Source organism: Teleopsis dalmanni, chromosome 1, assembly GCF_002237135.1.
Source record: "Teleopsis dalmanni isolate 2A chromosome 1, ASM223713v2, whole genome shotgun sequence".
Lineage (NCBI taxonomy): Eukaryota > Metazoa > Arthropoda > Insecta > Diptera > Diopsidae > Teleopsis > Teleopsis dalmanni.
In genome coordinates, this window is record NC_051846.1 from 13735481 (window position 1) to 13757701 (window position 22221).

Below are 22221 nucleotides of genomic sequence, written 5' to 3' on the forward strand. Positions count from 1 at the left end.
AATTATCCTAGTTGTCCCTATATTTAGGCACCCATGTGTGTTAGACACTAATAAGTTGAGTCGACATTCTCGAACTGTTAACAACCATGATCTGCTCGGATGACAGCATAGTATTCCTCCATTTAGAGCTCTATCATCATTTCTTATGTTCTCTGATTGTTTTTTGATCTCTGGAATGTATTAATAAATCATTATATTACGTTTCATAACATATATGTATCAAAAGATAACAAGGTGAGTAATTTTAAAATATTGCTTTATTTGGTCTATTTCTTTAGTTTATAAATATTTTGTCATCTCATTATACCTATTTACAATGCGATAATAACCATAATGAATCATTTATTGAGGAGTATTTGTCAAAATAAATACCATAAGATAACTGAATATGCTCCTGATTGAATATCTGAATGACTGTAAGATAGTAGTTAGTCCTCGATACTTTAGTGGCTGGTATCCTCACTTCTCATATTTTCAATTTTTTTTGTTTTTTTTCATATATCCGTTTTTTTAATTCTGTTAGTTGGCACCTAGATAGTGTCTCTTGTTTTCAGTGCTGTTAGCTTGCAATTTGACTGTTGTTTATTTTAACGTACGTGTGTATTTAAGCTAAGTGTGGACTTGACAATATGCGTAGGTGTAATTTATATAAACAAATTATGAGTTTTTGAATCAAACACATTTAATTGAAACATAAAAATATCTAAAAGTGTTTGAATTCGTTTTTGTAATGAATGTAAATGATGCTTTGTTTATCTATGAATCTGGAAAATATACTTGGACTTAAACTATTCTTCTATAAATTAAATAACTTATTATAATAATACAATGAAGCTTTTGCTATAGTGGATCACACAAATAATCCCAGATACTATTGAGTAAAAGTGATTTAAACACGAACTCGGGTTTATTCAAGCAGAGAAGGGGAATATATCTGGTTTGATCCGAAATTTTCTTAATTTGTCATAAATTTGAAATTTTTATAAAAATTTTAATATCAATGTTTTTTATAGTTGCTTATTAAACCTAAATGGGAATCCATTGCTTGGTAGCATACTTGGCGGTGGTGGCAGTGGTGGTGGAGCTGGCAGTGGTGGAATCCTAGGTGGAGTTTTAGGATAGGAAGTTATAGGTAATGTAGTTCATAAAAACTTATCTGTAAAACTTATCTATTATCTATATAATATCTTTTTTTTATAGGGGGACCGGTTAAAAAATGAATTACATCCAATTTAAAGTTTTCCAATCTGGAAAAACTTCAAAAACAAGCAAATAAGTTTTATAATATACAATAATTAATATATCAATCGAATTTCAAATTTTGCAATATAATGAAAAACATAATTATTTGAAAATAAGTTTATGTACAGTGAATGTATGTACAGTGAAAACTCTCTGTACAGTTGAGTGTACAAGTCAAAACGTTAAAATAAATTTTTTATATATCAATATTTTCTTTGGATCAACGTAACTTTATAGATGATCATTTTTTTCGAATAAATAGTTTTGGATGACTACTGTCCACTAAAGGTTCTCTCGGTTCTCTCTTTTGGACATGTACCTATCTACATTAATTTATTTGTTGTAGCTATTCAAAATTTTATAATTGTATAAATAGTTTGATAATTTATTGTTTTATATAATTTATTGACCAATACTTCATTTAATTTTTTTATAGTAAAATTTATTTTGTGAAAGCTTAAATACCTACATATTTAATAAAATTTAATGAAATAAAATTAAATAAAAAATAATAATTTATCAGTACTAAATGTAATAAAAATATTTATGAAAAGGTTTATGTAAGTAAATTTGTAAATTAATTTTAATTTTATGCATTTCACTTTTTTTTTATTTTATTCACATACGCCTTTTCAAAAAATAGAAAAATTTAAAAAAAATTGAACTCACAACTACTCTAAATATTTTATTTTATTTTATATGAAGTATAAATAAAATAATGAAGACATTTTATTTTGAAGGAATATTAGAATTTATGCCTAGTAATGAAAGTAGATATTTCAAACAAAAAAATAATTTCAAAATATTAAATATTTATTTCTTTTTTTTGAAATATAAAAAAAAAATAAGAAGACATATATTTTAAAGAAATGTAAGAAAAAAATTATTTTATGATAAAAAAATTTAAGAAGATATATATTTCAAAGGAATATAAAAAAGAATTAATATTAATAATAAAAATTGACATTACCAACAATTTCAAAATATTATAAATAATGTATTTTTGACTCTTCACCGCCTTTAATATATAACAATTTAAAAATATATTTAATATGAAAATATAATTGTAAAGTTATAATGGAATATAATCGAATTGTCCCAAAACTTTTTATGTTTAATAAACTCATCGAATAAAAAAGTCTAAATGTTTTCATTCGTTCCTCCCACAATTTCGCTTCAAACCAGGGACCACCCCAACGGACCTCAACGTTAATACAGGTCATTTGAACTGCATCAAATAAACCTCGCTCAACTATGAACTTTCCTTGCACACCATTTAAACTTTCTAGAGCAAAGTTCAAAATCCGAAAATGCGAAAATCCGAATCGAGTTTATTCATTCCGTTCTAACCAAAAAAGATACAATGCATGTCACATGTCGTATGAGTGACCTCTTGTAAATAAAGCAAATACAGTAAATAAAGCAAACACACATCATTGAACTCATCAATTTTTTTCTTATAAGAATTTATGCTTGTTTACCCATTGCTTTGTTGCTTCAGCAAGGAAAAAGCAAATGCAAAAGCAAAAGCAGCAAAGAGAAAAATTCGCAACATCTTTGCTTCGTACATCGCGTGTGCTCTTAATTGAATTGGTTTTGCAAACACAATTAAGAGGAACTGCTTGTGTTTTATACTCTTTGAAAGTTTCCAAAAAAATGAAAGTTTTGCGTTGAGAAAAGTAAGTAAAAGCAAAATATAGTAAATTTGTGAAGTAAGGATGATGAAAAGGATTTTCAATGAAAAGTAAAAAATGTAAACAATTTTTTTACATGCAAGCAAAGACAACATTGAAAACTAATTTTCTGTAGTGCATTAGCAATCAACAGTGCGATTGATTGTGTGGACTGTGTTAGTGCGCTACATTGTCAATATACAGTGTAGTGTATGCAATGGCTGTAAGTATAAAAATTAATTTTTTTTTGAATAAAATAATTAATGTTTTAAGTATAAAAGTATAATATAAAAGTGTAGTAAGTATAAAAATTATTTCTTTTTTTAAAAAAAATACATAATTGTTTTAGAGGAAAGAAATAGAAACACTAGTAAAAAGAATAAGATATAATAATATATATGAACATATATAAAAAATATTGCATTACATAAAATACAACTACAATAATAACAATAATTAATAATAAAAAAATTGACGTAATGTAATTATGTAATAAATAAAGTCAATTATGATTATAAGTTATCAAAATGTAAAAATAAAAAAATATTAAACAAAAATAATAATAGATATGAATACATATAAATAATATAATAAACTATATATAATAAATAAAATCAATTAAAAAAATAAAAAAAAAATAAAACAAAGTATTAATAGATCTGAATACATATAAATAAAATAAAAAACTTAATATGATAAATAAAATATAATTATAATAATGACAAAAAATAATAATGTATAGAAATAGTAAAAAAAAAATTAAAATAAAATGTTTGGTTTCGTCGGTTTCGAGTCCATAATCAAAACGTCTACAACTAACGTACCTCCAGCGTTTGTGAAATAACACCCATCTCATCAACCTAAAAACATTTTTGGTTTTATAACCACTTCAATGCTTTATGGCATAGATAAACATAGATTTCTAAGTACCAAGCTTGTTTATTTCAACTATCACCTCTAAATGAAGTTTTAAGTCAGTAGTGGCAATTCTCCATTGATATCTAAGAGGTGGTTTTAACGGATTAAAGTCGATTCTTCCAACCTATTCCAAAAAAAAAAAAAATGCAACTGACGGAAAATTTCTATCGTCATTTAACCGTAGTCCATTACTTAATAAGCATTGGAATTATTATCAATATGTTATTAGTTTTGTGTACTTAAGTTTTTAAAATCTGGCTGTAAGAGGAAGTGGAACCTTAACCTTGGCACTACACTGAAAACAGTATGTCTCACTATCAGACTATAATCAGCTTATTTTTAAAGGCGAACAATTACCATTCATCCATCCCAACTTGAACAAAAAAAAGGTTCCTATGGACTACAACCACAACAACAATATTGTGTTTAGTAATGGGAATGTCATATGGACAGTCATGTTTAGGTTAAATCTGGAATTATGGTTTTTTGCAATGTGAATGTAAAAATGAAGTATAAGAAAATGAGACAATAATGAGATTTGATGTTGATGAAAAAGAGTTGAGTAAATTTGATCAGGGTACGATTCTTTTAGTGCCTTATCACGTTAGTCATAACAGTTTTGTTCAGTTAAAAATTTTCATCTATTAGGAATACATAGATGTGTTTTTGTGAGTACTTGTAACCATATTTACATAAAAATAAATACATTTTTAAATTAGGCACAAAAGAAGTATCAGAATAGTAAAGTACGAAATTGACAATTATTATAACATTGACTGTCTGTATAACATATCTGTCTGTATTGCTTATGATCAAAAAGGTCGTAAAATTGCTGTGACCATTCATCATATGAATGAATTCTGTATAATATGGCCGTTAGCTAATTTACCTGGTAGTCCTTATCGAAGGCACGTCAGAAAATCGTCTATGATATTATGTATTTACCAAAAAAACAAACAGTTATAAGGTTCGTATATCTTACTTTATATCTCTACTTTATATCTTAGTCCACCATATCTTTCAGTTCAATAAGGTCATAAAATAATTCAATAATATATTAGAAGTAAAATAGAATTGAAGAATTTATTAGTTTTAACTTTAAATCTTTGAAGAGACAAACAAAGTCTTCGAATACTTTAACGCACTGCAGTAGGCTTTGTTGGTACACAAGTCCATGACCTTTTTGTGTGCCAGTCATTTGCATTGAATACAAAAAAAAATTAATGTAATGCAAGTAAATGTATCTGAAAATTAGTTGAAATTTATTTTTACCAAATCCCACTGCCAACCAGAGTCCAAATCAAATTTCTTCATCAGAGTCCTTTGCTCTCTTAAAGCCAACAACACAAAATCCAAACAAAATGCAAACAAAATTTTGTTGCTACCAAAAAAAAAACAAAAAAGAAAAAACAAATTAAACTCTTGCAAAACAAAGTCACAAACAAAATCACAAGTCGCTGGCAGCCAAAGACGTAGCACTCGAAATGCAGTAGCACTGATAAAGCCAACTGTGCTCCCCATACGAGTGTAGTGCTCGCCTCGCCTCGCCATTGAACAATAAAGCTCATGTGCGTTCGTCGTATGCTCGTTCGTTCGTACGTTCGTTTGTATGTGCATTTGTTCGTTTGTTTGTTCGTTTGTTCGTTTGTGAACTTGGAGAATTTGGCTCGTTCAGTCTTAAATCGACTGTCGTTGGAGATAGACGTTGTTGCTCTCGTTTATTTTTGTTTATTTTGCTTTTTGCGTTTGGTTGCAATTTCGATTTTAACGCGCGCGAAGTACACTTTTGTTTTTTTTTCTACAATATAAAACGTTCGTTCGTGGCCATTGTCGTTCAATAACGTTTAAAAATGATTTGCTTTTTTGTGTTTTTGCATCCATTAAAGATTGAATTAAAAAAAATTCAATTCAATGAGTGATTTCGTTCATCTTTACTAGAAAATGAAAAAGTATTAAATATTAAAATTTTACAAATATAATTATTAATTAAAATTATTAATACAAAATACTAAAAGTGCAGTGCATGTGCATGTGCAACACCACAAAACGTGCACATAAAATTATTTTATGTAAAAAATTATAAAAATACAGAAAAAGTATCTACAAAAAAAATTCTAAAAAAATATTTATAAAATAAAATTGCATAGAGTTTATGATGATATTCTACTTATAAGAAAAAAGTGAGTTGCAAGCTCTCTGGCTTTGGAATAAAACAATCAAAGTATTTTCATCTAACCGCGGCGATATAATTAATTTTCGGTAATAATGAAGTTAGCACAGCAATAAGTATCTGCAAGTTCGTTTACCTGTTACAGTTGAAACATGCATTGATTTTAGTTGTTTTTTATACAAATACAAATTTTGTATTTCAAATAAAAATCAATAACAAAAAAAAATTTATTCAAAAACCAAACTAAAAATTTTCATCTTGGCAAAAATTAGTTTCACCTTAAAGCCGCACTTAAGCACGCCTATGTGTGTCGCTGCCTCTGTGCCTGAGTGTGCCTGTGCCTATGTGTGTGTGTGTGTGTGTCTACATAATTCATACAAATCTGTTATAACTAAATAAAAAAAAATAAAATAAAATAAAAGGTAAATGCACTTCAAGAGCAATAAACGTTACATTGCAAACAAATCACTTCGAGGTCAATGGTTGGAATAATTATTATAGCTACGCGCAAGTGACGAGGACCTACAAAATTTCGCAATGCTAAATTTTTTTTTTTTCGAATTTCATAACGCGAACTCGCCGATTCTAAAGGATTAACTCGAAAATGTGAAGTGAGTAAAAATTATTTTAAAAATAAATTTTTTTTTTTGGGAATAATTATAGTACTTAAAAATTTTAATTCGACTCAATTTAAATTTTTAAAAATTATTGTAGCAATTAAATCATAGTAATTTTTTTTTAATTTTTAATTAAATTAAGTCAATTTTGCTTTAAAATTTTTTTTTATTTTGTAAATAATAAAATTTTTTTTTATTTTAAAATAAATAAAATAATTTAACTTTTAATTATTTTTTAGATTTTTTAATTAAAAATTTGTGTGAAATTATTTTTTTTTATTATTGTTTTATTAAAAATTTCATTATATACATTAATATTTCATTAATAACTTTATTTAATTTAGTTTAGTTTATTTCATTTAGTTTGTTTTTCTTTTAGTTTAATAACAAACTTTATTTATTCATTTTAATTATAGTATTTCATTATTAACTAAATAATTTATTTTAAACCTTATTTAGTTTATTTTTATTTTAATTTAAAATTAACTTAAGTTTAATAATAAAATTTATTTAGTTTATTTTTATTTTAATTTAAAATTAACTTCAGTTTAATAATAAAATTTATTTAGCTTATTTTAATTTCAAATTAAGTCATATTCTGTATAAAATTTATTTATATAAATAATTGTTTTTTCTTTAATTGTAATTAAAAAAAATTTTTTTTATTTGAAAACAATTTCAAATTAATTTAATTAATTGAAATTTAATTGATTTTTTAATTAAATTTTTAATGACTTTTAATAAATTTATTTTTGTAATATAATTTATTTATTAATAATTTTATTTAAATTTTTTAAAATAATCAATTTGAGTTCAGAAATTTCTTTAAATTTAAGAAGTCATATTTTTTAAATATAAGTCATATTTGTTATAAGATTCAGTCAACCTTGATTAATTTTAATTAAACAAATTAATCATTTATCTGATACCCTTACTATTTTAATTTTCTAATAAAATTTAAGATTAATAAACTAAATACTTATTATTATTTCCAATAATTCTTTTATTAATAGTTTTATTTCGGTTTATTGCATTTTACAACACTATATACTATAGGCAAATTTTTTTTAAATTTAATTTATTTTTTAATTTATCTTAGTTTTTAAAAAATAAAATACATTAAAATAAATAAAATTTAATTTGAAATGAAACTAATTTTTAATGAAGTAAAATATGCAATTAAAAAAATACTTATTAATTATAATTTAAAAAATCTTAATTAAAAACAATTTTTTAATAATATGTTTGAAATAATTGTTTTATTTTTTTTAAGTTTAAATTATTGCACGATATAATTAATAGAATTTTATTTATAGTTAATTTTAAGTCTAAAACCCAGAATCGGAATTCAAATCAATACTGAGTAACTCAATTCGTATTTATTTTATATGTTTAATATGTTTATATATGTATTCGTAAAATTAATTAAAATATGCAAAAATATTCAACAAATATAAAACTACTTCATAATTTATTAAATACTATATATATTATTACTTATATTATTACTTGATTTCAAATTATATTTTTTATTTTAGTAATTAATTATATCATTATAAAGAAATATATATAACATTATAAATATATAATATTTTAAAAAGATTCACTTCATTAAACATTAAAAATATTTAATATCTTAACAAGATTTTACTAGATATAATCAAATCAAATACAATCAAAAATAATTATAATTTACTTTACTTTAATTTTTAAATTTTTATTTTTTATGTCTTTGACTTTTGAACACTTAAAATAATATAAAAAAATTAATCAAAAACCTGATTTTTTCCTACCACTACTAAATATACTAAAGATATTTAGTGATATATTTTAGTTTTAAACTATTTATTCTGGATTTAGAGATATTCGTCAGAGAATATTTATGAAAAATGGTTTTTAATTAAATATCTAAAATAATCTGTTTTATGTGTAGTTTGAAAAACTATAATATAATTATAATATATAATATAGTGATGTCTCAAAATATTATAAAACATAAAGACCGCATCATCAGCATCTCTGGCACAATAGAGTCTATAGGGTCAGCGTACCATTAGCACTCCTAATAAGCACCTGCAAATTCTTAGAAAAATATGTTATAATAAATCATAAAAATCGAAAGTCGACTAGCAGTTAGAGCTTTTATTTTCACTATTATTTATTACATTAATTAATTCCAACAAAAAAAAAAAAAAGAAAAATTATCACACAAGAAAAATTCTTGTATAGTAATTAATAATGTTTTTGTTATTTGTTAATAAAAAAACTATTATTACAATTTAAAAATATAAACTCAAATAAATAGTACTGCCTTATTAATTCATAAAGTCAACCATAAAATTATCATATGAAAAATAAATCTAAAGCATTAACCAATAAAACAATAAATTATTCAATTATACTATTATTATTTATTAAAACTAATGATTTAAATTTCATATAAATAACATTATTTAATTTGATATATAGCTTATTTTTTATTCCCTTTTAAAATTCATTTAAATATAATTTAAGCTTATAAGTATATGAAAGAAAGATATTTTGAGTTAAACTTAATTTTTATATCAAATGTATTATATATATGTTTTTATATTTTATAGTTTTATATATTGCATTTTATAGTATATTGAGAGGTCGTATTAATATATTTATTTTATTATTATTTTGCATTTTTATATATATTATGATTTATATTATAATAAATTTTAAAAGCATTTTTTGTCTACTACTTTAATCTTTAATATATAAGCAATTTGTGCAAAAATGTTGTGGAACTTTATAGAATATTACAATATTCTTTGTAAAAAAATATAATAAAATAATAAGTTATTTTTAAATACTTGTCATTATTATTTTTTATTAGATTTTTAGATTTTTAATTTTTAAGATTTTTTTAATGATTTATTACTAAAATATAAAAAATCAATAATTTTATATTTAAAAATATAATAATGCTCTCTTGACCAAAAAATTCAACATATGTACAATCTATATGAAAGTAATCTTTCAGATGCTTTTCATTAACATTTCTACGTATTAAAGATTAATCAGGCAGTATTTTGACTGGTCTTATATTCTGGTAGCTCCAGTGTCGTAACCTTCTTCTTCCCTACTTCACAAAGTTGTGTGTGAATGAATATATCTCTTTGAGTTTTTCAAGTGGACGACTCTATAAATTATTATTATATTTTGATTGAATAAAGAACAGGATCAGTCCAATGTATTCAGTCAGTTGACTTTTTTGTCTTTTTGGTAGGATTAGAGTTCACTCAATAACGCTAGTAGAAATCATAGCTTTGATAATATGATTAGTGTTATCCGTATCTAGGATATATATATAACTAAATTGAGCTTCACGTAACCATACTTTAACATTGTCGTATGTCGCTTTAACTAAGTTCTTAACTTAATAGCTTAGTTAAGTAAAGCCTTTTATTTTCTCATAGGGATTTGTTGGATTTGTTTATGGTTTTCATTATATTATTAACATTTTTTACTAAACCCAGAAAAATTTTTTGTAATATATTAAAAAAATAGATATATAAACATATATAAATAAAATTGAAGTATTTAAGAAACAACACATTAATAATTTAGTATTACGTTAATTTGTGAAATGTAAAACTGGAAAAAATCCTAGAATTGTATTATTATTTTATACTTTTCTGGTCTTTTTTATGTTAGGACAAAAATAAATTAATTTCAATTAAGTTATTTTTATAATTAATAAATAAAATAGTTTCATTTTATCTTTCGAATCCGGCGTTTCGTTAGAGATTGTCAACATCTTCCGTGATCTCTGAAATCTATTTTATGTATTACTTAAAATTCCAAAAATTGAAAAATTCTTCTCAATTCTAGCGACGGCAATAGGTTTTTATTTTGATACCATCATCTAATATAATAATTGCACCAGTGAGTAATCATATATATTAAATCTGACATCTTGAGTGAAATTATTCATTCTACAATAACCACAATGCTTATAATTAATTACATTATCTTCCGAAGAAATCAATCGAGAGTTGAAGTTCGATTATTTTCAAGTTGAAGTTTTTAAACTGAAACGATTAACAAATATGAGGAAGTTTATTAGATCAATCCAATATTTAGTCTATGTTTACAGATATTATTAGATGTGAGTATTATAATTTCTGTATTAGAAATAATTCAGAATTTGATTATATTAAAATTCTATTATATTACAAATAATAAATTACATTTAATAAATAATTTATTTAATTATGATCGTCTATATAAATTTCTTAAATGAAAACTATTTTAAGTTCTAGAGAGAAAAATCATTATTTTCATTAATAATATTGTATGTAAAATAATTCATATATTCAATTATGGCCTTATATTCTCCGAAATTTTTGCTATTACAAATACTATATCAGATTTTATCTAATACTACCTCAACTATTACTACAAGTCTTATCACGATTTCTACTCGTTGAATATGTTTATAAACTATTTCTTAAAATTTTGGATACTAATACTATTCATTTAATATTAATTTTAGCTAATGTCTTTTATTAATCTTTTTTTTTTGTTGTTTTATACAGAGCATGAATTTTTGACATAAAAAATTTTGGGTTTCTTTTTTTATTTCATTTTTTATATGACTAATAAATTCATATATAATTGAACTTATAACATGACTCTTATAATTAACATATTTGTACTTTATTTAAAAGTAATTCATAAATAATTAAATGTTAGATATGATCAATAACCTCAACCAAAATCTTATTGTGTGGTTCACCCACTTTCGAAGCTCACAAGTGTTTCTCCACAAATTCAGTGCGAATTACGATTTTTTTTCGTTTAGATAAGTTCAAGGCTTTGCTATTTGTTTCGTTGAATTTTGGAGGTTATATACCGAAGTTCGTATCTACACACTGCAATAGGTATCTACAGATATATTTCAAGTTAATTTAAACAAAAAAAAAAAAAACTATTGAAATAACAAATGAGTAAAATAAATCATGAAAGCAAATATTGAATGAAGTTTAAAATAGTTTTTTAAGAAAATATTTAGTTAAATTATATGCAGAAGCTGGGGTATTGTCTTTTTTGTATAAATTTATTTTTATATTTATTTAATTTAATAATATAAGTCTATTTAAATATAGAATTTAAATATATACTGAAATTATTTATTTAAAATTTATTAACTTTATTTGTTATTTAATTTTTATTAAGCTCTTGTTTGTAAGCTTTGAAGATTCTTTAATACTTTTAATCATAATTATAAAAGGAATTAAAAGTATTAATGCAATAATTTTGTATTAAAATTCTTCTTTCCTTTGTTTTTACTTTTCCACTTTTATTTCTTTTCTTTTATTTTCTTGTCTCTTCTTTTCATTTATTTTCTTTTATTGGTTTTGCTTTTTTTAACATATTAATTTATGAATTTTTTTTTCTAGTATTCGTCCTTCAGTTAATTTTTTTTTTCTTATATTCTTAATTCTCTTATGTCCTGAATTTTGTATTTGTATTTTCTTTCTATTATTTCTCAATATTACAATATTTTATTAATAATAATTTCAAATAAAAATTCTTATCTCGCTTATTATCTTTTGTTTTTCTTTTTTTATAATTTTTCGACTTTCACTTACTTTAATTTCTTACGCTTTCATTATCCTTTTCAGTTTTGTTTCTTTTGTGCTTATATTTTTTAATTCCGAGTTTATTTTTTATTTCTTTTTGTTTAAATAATTTTTTAATTAATCAATATTTTAATTTTTCCTTTTGCTTTCTGATTCTCTTTTCTCTTTGTTTCACTTATTCCAAATTACATTTATTAATGTCTTACAATATTTTGGTGGTATTCTTCTTTTCTACTTCTTTTACTCTTCTTGCTTGTCTTATTCCTTATCTTATTTATATAAAATTTAAATCCTTTATTTTATTATTATTCTTCTTTTTGTCTTTGCTCCTTTTATTTCTACGTGCCTTAATATTATCAGTAATATCTTTTCTTTCCTTCTTTTTATTTAGTTTTGTTTTTTTTTTTAATTTTTTTGCTATTTTAATCTTTCTATTAGTTCTCTTTTTCTTTTAACATTAAGTGTATAAAAATCTCTTATTACTACTATCTTCAAAATATTGTATTCCAGCGCTATTAACTAACACTTTTAACATGTTTGAGTTAAGTTGAGCACTGACGCAAGTAGTGAGTAGAGTGAAGTGGTCTACTTTGGAATTAACATTAATTTAATTTAGTTGGGTCAATCATATGTAGTGATATAGTTTCGATTAACTACTTAATTACTTAACCATATTACTTCAAGAATTTTCATCGTCATTTATTATCTCTTTTTTCATCAGTTTTTATCGTAACCCAAAGAAATGTACTAGTATAGACCCTGTTGGCAGGAGTGAACAGTACTTGGTCATTTAGGTATAATAGTGGCTCCGGGACGCAAACCAAATCACTCCTGGAACATTTTTTCTTCAACTTTTATCTACCAGATTAAACTCTATTCGAATTCTTTTCATTGCCTTCCTTCTTCATTCCTTCCCTATTACCTTGTAGTTAGCAAAAATATCATAATTTTATTTGCAAAAAGTAATATTTGTTCAATAACAAAATTTTTTATCTAAAAATTTCTTTTATATTTAAATATTCAAATAATTTTTAAAACAATTTAGCAGAGTTCATATGTGATTATCATTAGTGCCAATGACATTTGATACAATAATGCTAAATATTTTTTTATTAGTTAAAAGTAAATCTCATAAAAATCATTATAAAATATATCTATTAATGAAATCGTGTTATTATTAATAAAACATAAAAATATATTTATTTTTTATTGTTTTTCAATAAAATAAAAACTTTAATGAAGGTTGTTAGTTCAAAAACCTAAAACGCTCATACGTCAGAGTGCCTGAATCGCATCCATCTAAATATTTTGACAGCTTCGGCATGTTTATCACAAGTAAGTGAAGATGGAGTGATGTTTTACATACTCCTATTAAAATTATTTAAAAAAAAACTAAATATACAAAAATATCTTTAAAACTAAGTGGTTTTAAAAAAGTATACTTTTATTTAAATTTTTTTATAAAATTTTAATTAAAAATATTGGCGTATATTATGTTAATAATAATAAAAAATGACTGTGATATACTTTTTATTAAATATAATAAATCAAAAAAAATATTTATAGTTTGACTTTATAAATATAATTTATTAGAGTTATTCATAGATTTTTTTTTATACTTAAATTATTTTAAACAATTTATATTTTTATAATTAATGGTAGTGCCCATAAGAAACTTATTTATTCCTTTTATATCATTTGAAATCTTTTGTCAATTAAAAGTGAATTAAAATTTATTAAATGGAAATTGTTATTATTTATTATTTTTTTATTTATATGCAATATCTTGTTGTCCTCTATATTTTGAACAAGCCCGCATCGCCAAAGGTTTTCATTTAGTTAAAACAATAAAGCCTATTATACATATCTACTTCTTCTTTAATTATTATTTATAATAAAATTGAAACAAATGTTAAGTTTTTAATCTGTTAATAATTTCTCTTAAATTTTAACATATTTTCAAATTATTATAATTATTATAAATTATTGTTTACTCATAATCCATCACTAAGTCAATGTATCTAGTTCTAGTATCAATGGCTTTTTCTTAACTATGAGAGAAATTGAATAGCAAAATTTGAGCTTCACAGAATCAATGAAACCAAGTGTGTATACTTATGATACAAGTTATGATATAACTTGTGTTTATTAGTTTAATTTCCTGGGCATAATAACAGCCACGTCACTACTGATACTTATAAGTTCAAAGTTGGGTTACACGTTGTTTACTTGGCAGCCAACGTAACACCAAAAATAATATTAGTTTAATGATTTCACTATTGCCAATAGATATTACTTCGGATTAGGTAGGCAATGCAGAAATAAAACCCTCTCTTGAGAAACAAAAATCACGCTCTACATATCTCTTATCATGCCTGTATGGTGTAGAATATGGGATAAATTACCAATAGTGATGAGAAACCTTTCATGAGAAAATTTTTGAGGTAGATTCATGCTTCTTAACGTGTTGGCAATTAGTATCAAATTAGTTGGAACGATGAGCTGTATACGTTATACCGTGAGGAAAATGCTTCAGCTAGAAAGGTATTTGATTCGGTACTTAGTTTTGAAAAACGCGGTGGAAGACGCCGGTATCTTCGATGGAATAACCTGGTGACAAATGGTATAAAAGTATTTGCTATTACCAATTGGCGATTTAAGGCACTGATCAGGCTACTATAATAGACAACTAAGCAAGAAAGTAATAAAGAACTACTTCTGAACGGCTGTGTATTTATGGTAGGGTATTATAATTCGGTAAAGTCAAAGCTATATACTTACGTTGTGTTTTTTTAGGAGGTGTAATTAGTTAAAGTTTAAATTTTTACTTTAAACCAAAATCGAAACCAAATTTTTAATTAAAATATTTTTTTTTTGAATATTTATTTTTGTGTCAAAATGATTACTTAACTCATTTCTCGCTCCCTACTTTCTGCATTCTCAACTGTTGTAATTGTTGTTGTTGTTTTTTTTTGTTTTTTCTATACTAAATTAATTAAGTCGAAATATTTTGTAATTCTGCTGTAACTGTAGACTTCAAGAAGTGAATCAGAAATTCTTATTTCGTTTGTTTTTTGGTAATTAAAACAAAAACAAAAAAAAAAACAGAAAAGTGGAAAAATGGAAAAATGGAGTAAGTAAGCGAATTTTGGAATTATTGCAGTGGCGTGTATCATATTTGTTGACCTACTTCACTTTATAGAATTTGTTTTCATTTTAGTTTTGTTTTTGTTTTTGGTTTTGTTTTTGTAATTAAAAAAGTGCTGATCTCCTTAGTTTAATGCGAAACGTCTGTACATAAGTTTATATATATATGTGTGTGTGTGCTCATAAATATGCAAAATACACGAGTGCCAGTACATAAACCGTTACGTGCATACGTATGCAAATGCAGTTATGTAAATAATATCAAACATAAGGAACACCAAAAAAAAAAAACACAAATAAAAGACTTAAACCCTCAATGATTAATCATAAAAAAACGAACAAAAATAAACTAACAAATTAATTAAATCTCAGCCAGTTACTTTTGAGTCATTAATAGTCTTAATTTATTTCTATTTATTTTTGGCTTGAAATTTTTCCCAACATATTTGTTATTGTTATTTTTCATAGCGTAGACGTATTTTCATTTATTTAAACAAATTAATGCATCACAACTAAAAGTGTAAAATATTATTGCTACGAAAATGGTGTGTTTTTGCTCTATGTATCAATTTATGTAAATATATATTTACATTACATATTTATATTTACATTCATATATATCTATATATAAATATATATGTTTATATGTACGAGCACATGTATTGACCTAGACATTGACTAGCGCACTTGCTACAAACATATAAATATACACGCTCGCATACACACCGTTGCATACATGGTGGCCTATGCAATTATCAATACAAAAAACAAGTCCGGCAAATTACAAATACAAAAAGTGCATAGGCACTGCCTATGAGTTTATGCGTTTTTCTCTATGCACGTGCGTGTGTATGTGTCTGTTTTTGTGTTTTTATTGCATTCACAGTGTAGTGTAGTGTAGTTGCTTTTATTGTTGCTGTAGTATTGGTCTATGCGGCTAGGTTTGTTTGTCAATTTGTTTGCTATTACGTGTTTTTCACAATGTCATCCGAACTACAGTTAACTTATGTTTCATTTCCAAGGTTTCGCATACAATTTTACTCTCATACTAACGTTTATGTTTTGAAACGAAATTTGTAGATTCTAAATGAAATTCGAAATGATTTCAAAAAGCGTACATACATACATACTGTTTGTGTGTCTGTGCGTTCACGACGCTCATAGTTGTCAATTTGTCAGTACGTGTCTGAATGTGCTTGTCTACATATTTGTAGTATTGTTCGAGTATAAATAGATAAGTGAGCTTTATTCAAGATTTTCAATTCAGGGCTAAGGTTCTGATAAGGTTAGTTGGGGGTGATAGCGCGCCATTTTTTCAGTTATAATTAGAACAAATGTTGGAAATTTTTTTCTTTAATTATTTTAATTTATATTTTACTATATAAATGTATAATTAACGATTCTCTATATTATTTCAATGCTAGCGTTTTGTTGTGTGCAATTTTCATTTCGTTCACATATAAAATAAATATTAATCTTACTTCAAGAATTTATAACTGTAAACTTAATTAATACAAAGTGCAGTCATTGACAGAGTTGCCATCATTGTAAAGATTTTGAAGTTATGAATGACAAAAAGGCTCATAAATCATATATATATATATATATATTTTTGTTTTCTGAGGATTCAGTAAGTGAATTCTAGTTACTAAAGTTACTTCTTAAGGTACGAGTTGAATATCTCAGCCAACAGACTATAAAAGTCTAACGGCTAATATTGTATTTCAGTAATCAAGGGGGTGTGCAACATAAGAGACTTGAATCTATTAACTCCACATTTTCGAAACAAGTTGAGAAGATCCAAGCCATCAGACTGCAAAAGACTAGCGGTTCAAATCGCAATTTAATAATCACGGGAAGAAACATTAGCTTAGTATTTGAATATACAACTAATCTAAGTCATAATTCAATTATTTTTTAAAATCGGTTATAAATACATATAATAATTTTTTAATTTATTAGAGGGCTAATTGGTTATTTAAATAAAAATAAAGAAAATTATAATTTACTTTTTATTTTTGAAAACAAATTATATTTCATTAATATATATTTCCGATATTTCGACCATATTCGATAGTCATCTTCATAACACCTAATTTAAATATTATTATTCCAATAATATAATGTTTCGTTCCGTTAAAAATGTATGAAGAGCAGGCCAAAGAAATTTTCTTGAATATTAACTTAAATCGAAATCAGTAAAAAAGGTTAGGTTAAAGTAGTGTCCTTATATCTAAAGTCCGTTTGACTTCAAATTATGATACATTTTGATAACACGAACTAGCGTTCTTCATATATAGACTTGAGGTCAGTATTCGAACAACGCCGAAAAAAACGACTTTCCTATTCAAGTGAAATCGAATCCTGACAAGTCTATAAATTTGACCAAGTCTCTGATTTCCCAAAATGGCAGCTCTGTTAGGTCGGTGATACATGAAGTTTAGTATAGTTTTTTCCTCTTCTGCAAAGTCACAATCACAACAAAAGTTATTGTAGGGTAGAATCAGGCTTATATTATGTCTTGCAAGTACACAGTGATACCGTACTGCTGAAGATGTTATTTCTTAGTAAAGGCAGTTGATTACTACTTTTCTTAACCAGATTAAATTTGATCGATTTTGAGATCTAACAGAAGGATGCATCTGGTTTAAGTTTTAAGTTATTAGTCAGAAACTCGAGTACTTGTCTTGGCAACCTCGTCTGCTTTGCAGTTGCTCGAGATATCCCTGTGTTCAGGTAACTATATATTTTATTGTTAGCAATATTTCGTCTATATTTTACAGTTATCTTCAGGGAATGGATATAATACAGCAATAATTCAATATAAACGACAAAAAAATAATTAATTAATATATTAATAATTTTAAAGCCAAATACATGAATACAAGAATTAATATTTCAAATAAATCATAAGAATATATTAAAAAAGATATATATAAGTTACGTATCAATTATTCTAAAACTGATTGAAGGTTATAAAGGTAACATAGGTAACACTAAACTAAAATTATTTGTTCTAATTCTTCACTTTCCTAGAAAAATCCATTAACAGAATCTTTACAAGAATTCATTAACTCTTCCGCATTCGCTGAAGAACATACCTGTCTTTTTAGAATTCATAACATGCGAGCATATAAAACCAATTAACAAGTGTCTTCTCATAAGAATATAAGCATAATAAAATATTATTACTAAAATTATATTGTTTGCATATTAATTGAGATTAATGTATGTTCTTCTACGATAGGCATCAGAAGCACCTTTTCTGAAATATTCACTTGTGTTTATTTATTTTTTTTTTTTTTGATTTATTGAGTAAGGTCAGTTGGTTCTTTTACATTGTTTAAATTACACATTTTCATATATCATCTCTACTCCAATGCCTACTATTACAATCATAAATTCTTAGCTTGGTCAAATCTTAAAATCTTGAAATCTCATACGAAACTACGATAGAATTTTTATCTTCAAGAACGCTCAGCAATCTGCTCTTAAATTATAGCATTTCAAACAATACGCAATTAATTACCATACAATTCTGAATTTAATTTTATTAATTTTTTTTTTTTTGGTTTTTTTTTAGTTTTTGCTTTAAAGTTTTTAATTTTCATTTGATAGCTAACAAATTTAAAAATACTTACCAACTCTGCGCATTAAAAATACTATTGACCTTAAATTTTTTACAGTGTTTTAATCACGAACTTAACGCTACTCGCTGAGCTCCAAAAACTCTACGGTCTATGTCAAGGTCCATCGTTTATAACGCCACTGACAATGGCGCAAAAGCCAACATTTTAGGCTTATTTTATTGAATTTGATTTGAAATAAATTTACATAGTTAATCTATTCGTTTTACATACAAATTTTGGATAATAGGCTGAAGTGAAGTCGTAAAACCATGAATGCAGTTATGAATGTTCATATTTTAATTGGAAAATATATGAGTTTTCCGTGTTCGGTTAGTCCATAGTTGATTGATAAGATCTTGTAAGGTTAAATGAGCAAAAATAAAAAAAGGATATTATTTAAATAATAATTTTGATTTCAGTGTAATGGAACCAAATGGGATTGTACAATGAAGTTTACATCTTAAGTGATTAAGTAAGATTCTTAGTTATTATTCAAATATGTACATCTCTAAAAGAGAAAGTTATAAAAATTATAGTTTTATAAGAACTTTCTATAAATATTTGTAGATATTCTTCTACTTTTATTATTTTCATAATAAAAAAAATTCTTGTTTAATAGTCAAATGTAATTATATTTAATAACTTTGATAAACAAGTTAAGACCTTTCTGTGAAGATCAGTTAATTTTTTATTCTTTTACTATTTTCATAAATATTATTTCAATAACTGATATTCATAATTCTATGGAACACTTGTTACGGTAGATCACCGATATGATTACAGACACTATTGAGTGAAAGTGGTTTAGACACTAATTCGCCTTTCAACAATCAAAAAAGATATCAATATCAAAAGTTCTTTTAGATAAAATATTTATAAGAACAAATTATTTTTCCAAAAAAAAAAATATAAATAAAATATTTAATTTAATATACCAATTATGAAATATATTCATTATAAATTCAAATTAGTTAGCTAATAATCAGTTAGCTAATAAAGCCACATCTCGTTGTTGTGCTTAAAAGAATAAGCATAGTAGAGTCAGCAGGATGCATTGATAAATTTATGTATCTGGGACCCCTAAGCTATTGGGACCCCTAGTAACTTAAATTTAATACTGGACAAGCCCAGAAATAGCTGGATTTATCACACGAAAAATACGTAAGAACTAAATTAAATTAAGAATTAAGAAGAATCCCAAAAATAAATTAAGTTAACTTTATTTATTATATTATATAAATAATTATATCGTATTATATAATTTTATTTATTATATTAAACAATTTAAGCATCTCAGTTACTAAGAGATTTACATTTATTAAGCGAAACTAAGAAAATTTTGAAATGTCTCTAACGTCACTAAAGAAGTTAATAACTGAGATATTCACCCAGAAAGGTGATCTCAGATGGGAAAATGTAACAATCTGCTAGTACGACAAATTAATTAAACTGCCTGAGTTGGCATTCATTCGGTTAAATCCAATAAAGAGAAGCTTTTGTCTTTATCGAGACAGAATTAAAGATAGATAAGGTAGTGTCTAAAAGTTTTAATAATTTATTCAAAAAGGCTAATTGTAAAAATTTCTAATCCTTAACCGAGTAGAATGAGAAGGAAGGCCTCAATATCGTATTGTATATAATCAATTAAAATGATTTAATATTATCCTCTTCTACTGACCTATGTCAATACAATATTGTAAAAGTTTTCAATGGTTTTTATAATAGGGAAGTCGAAAAAAAACTAATAATATAAGCAGTTTCGTAATAACCTAAATAAGTTTATAGTCGAAAAATAAAATAATAATTTTTAAATTTGATGTTTCAGGAGACATCTGCAATGTAAAAAATAGAAGAAAAGTTAATTTAATTAAAATGGCAAAGAATATCATATTATGTATGGTATCCTAATGACTTAAATGAGTTTACAGTCGAAAAATGGAATAATAATTTCCATATTTGATAACACTGAAGACATCTTTAATGTTAAAACATAATAGGGAAGTTAATTTAAGGGAAGTTGGAGAGACTATTTCATTTTAAATGGTATCCCAATGATTTAAATAAAATAATAATTTTTAAATTTGATGTTTCTGGAGACATCTGCAATGTAAAAAAATAGAAGAAAAGTTAGTTTAATTAAAATGGCAAAGAATATCATATTATGTATGGTATCCTAATGACTTAAATGAGTTTACAGTCGAAAAATGGAATAATAATTTCCATATTTGATAACACTGAAGACATCTTTAATGTTAAAACATAATAGAGAAGTTAATTTAAGGGAAGTTGGAGAGACTATTTCATTTTAAATGGTATCCCAATGATTTAAATAAAATAATAATTTTTATATTTGATGTCACTGAAGACATTTTCAATGCCAAAACATAGAAGAAAAGTTAACGATAATTTTTGCCGAAGCTTAAAATCATTCACAAGTATCTGAAGGTTATTCAAATAAAGCAGTGAATGAAAACATAATTAAATTAATAAATAATACTACATAATAATATAATAAATTATACATAAATATGTGTATATGATTAAAAAAATAAAACAAAAATTATAACTTCATATTAACACTATTAATATATGTATATTAATAAAAAATAAGAATTTCATTACGTTGCCTTATGATATATATATATACATTAATATAGTAATATATCACATACCACGTTAATGTTAAGACCACTTTAATTCCTTTCATGTACTTTGACTATATCCTTTAACATTTAAAGTAATTATATATATTAATTTAAGAAAAATACTTTTAACAATGCATACAAATTTTTAAGTATTTTTTTTTTGTTTTTTTTTGGACATTTCCATAAAAGTATTGAATGTGAATTAAATGCACTACCTTCAACTTGGTAATTGACCGCTCGTAATGGCTTCCAGCTTGTGTACGATATAATATTTTATATGGAACGGTATTAAGCCATTTATGTACGAACGCTGCCTGCAGGCCATATTTCGAGTAGTTTATAAGCGCACCAAAAACGCACTCACACTCAAGTATCCAAGTAACCAAGTACCCAGTAGAAAAAGTGGTCTTCGAAGACATTGTCTTCAAGACGGTCTTTGATACCGCGTCCTCATTTTCAAGCAAATTTGCAAAACAATTGCTCAAAACATGAATGTAAATACTCTTTCTTTGCTTTCTCTCTCATTTTTAGTGTTCATAACAACGTGTTTGAATTTTGCCTCAGA

General features: G+C 24.7%; 1 long non-coding RNA gene across 1 annotated transcript in view; it reads left to right on the top strand.

Moving 5' to 3' along the window:
- Positions 1-5499: 5499 nt before the first annotated feature.
- The window catches only part of LOC119672448, a 54785-nt gene continuing 38063 nt past the window's right edge, over positions 5500-22221 (top strand). Inside the window, exon 1 of the long non-coding RNA XR_005251897.1 lies at positions 5500-6614. This is a non-coding gene — a long non-coding RNA (uncharacterized LOC119672448). The remainder of the gene's footprint in view (positions 6615-22221) is intronic.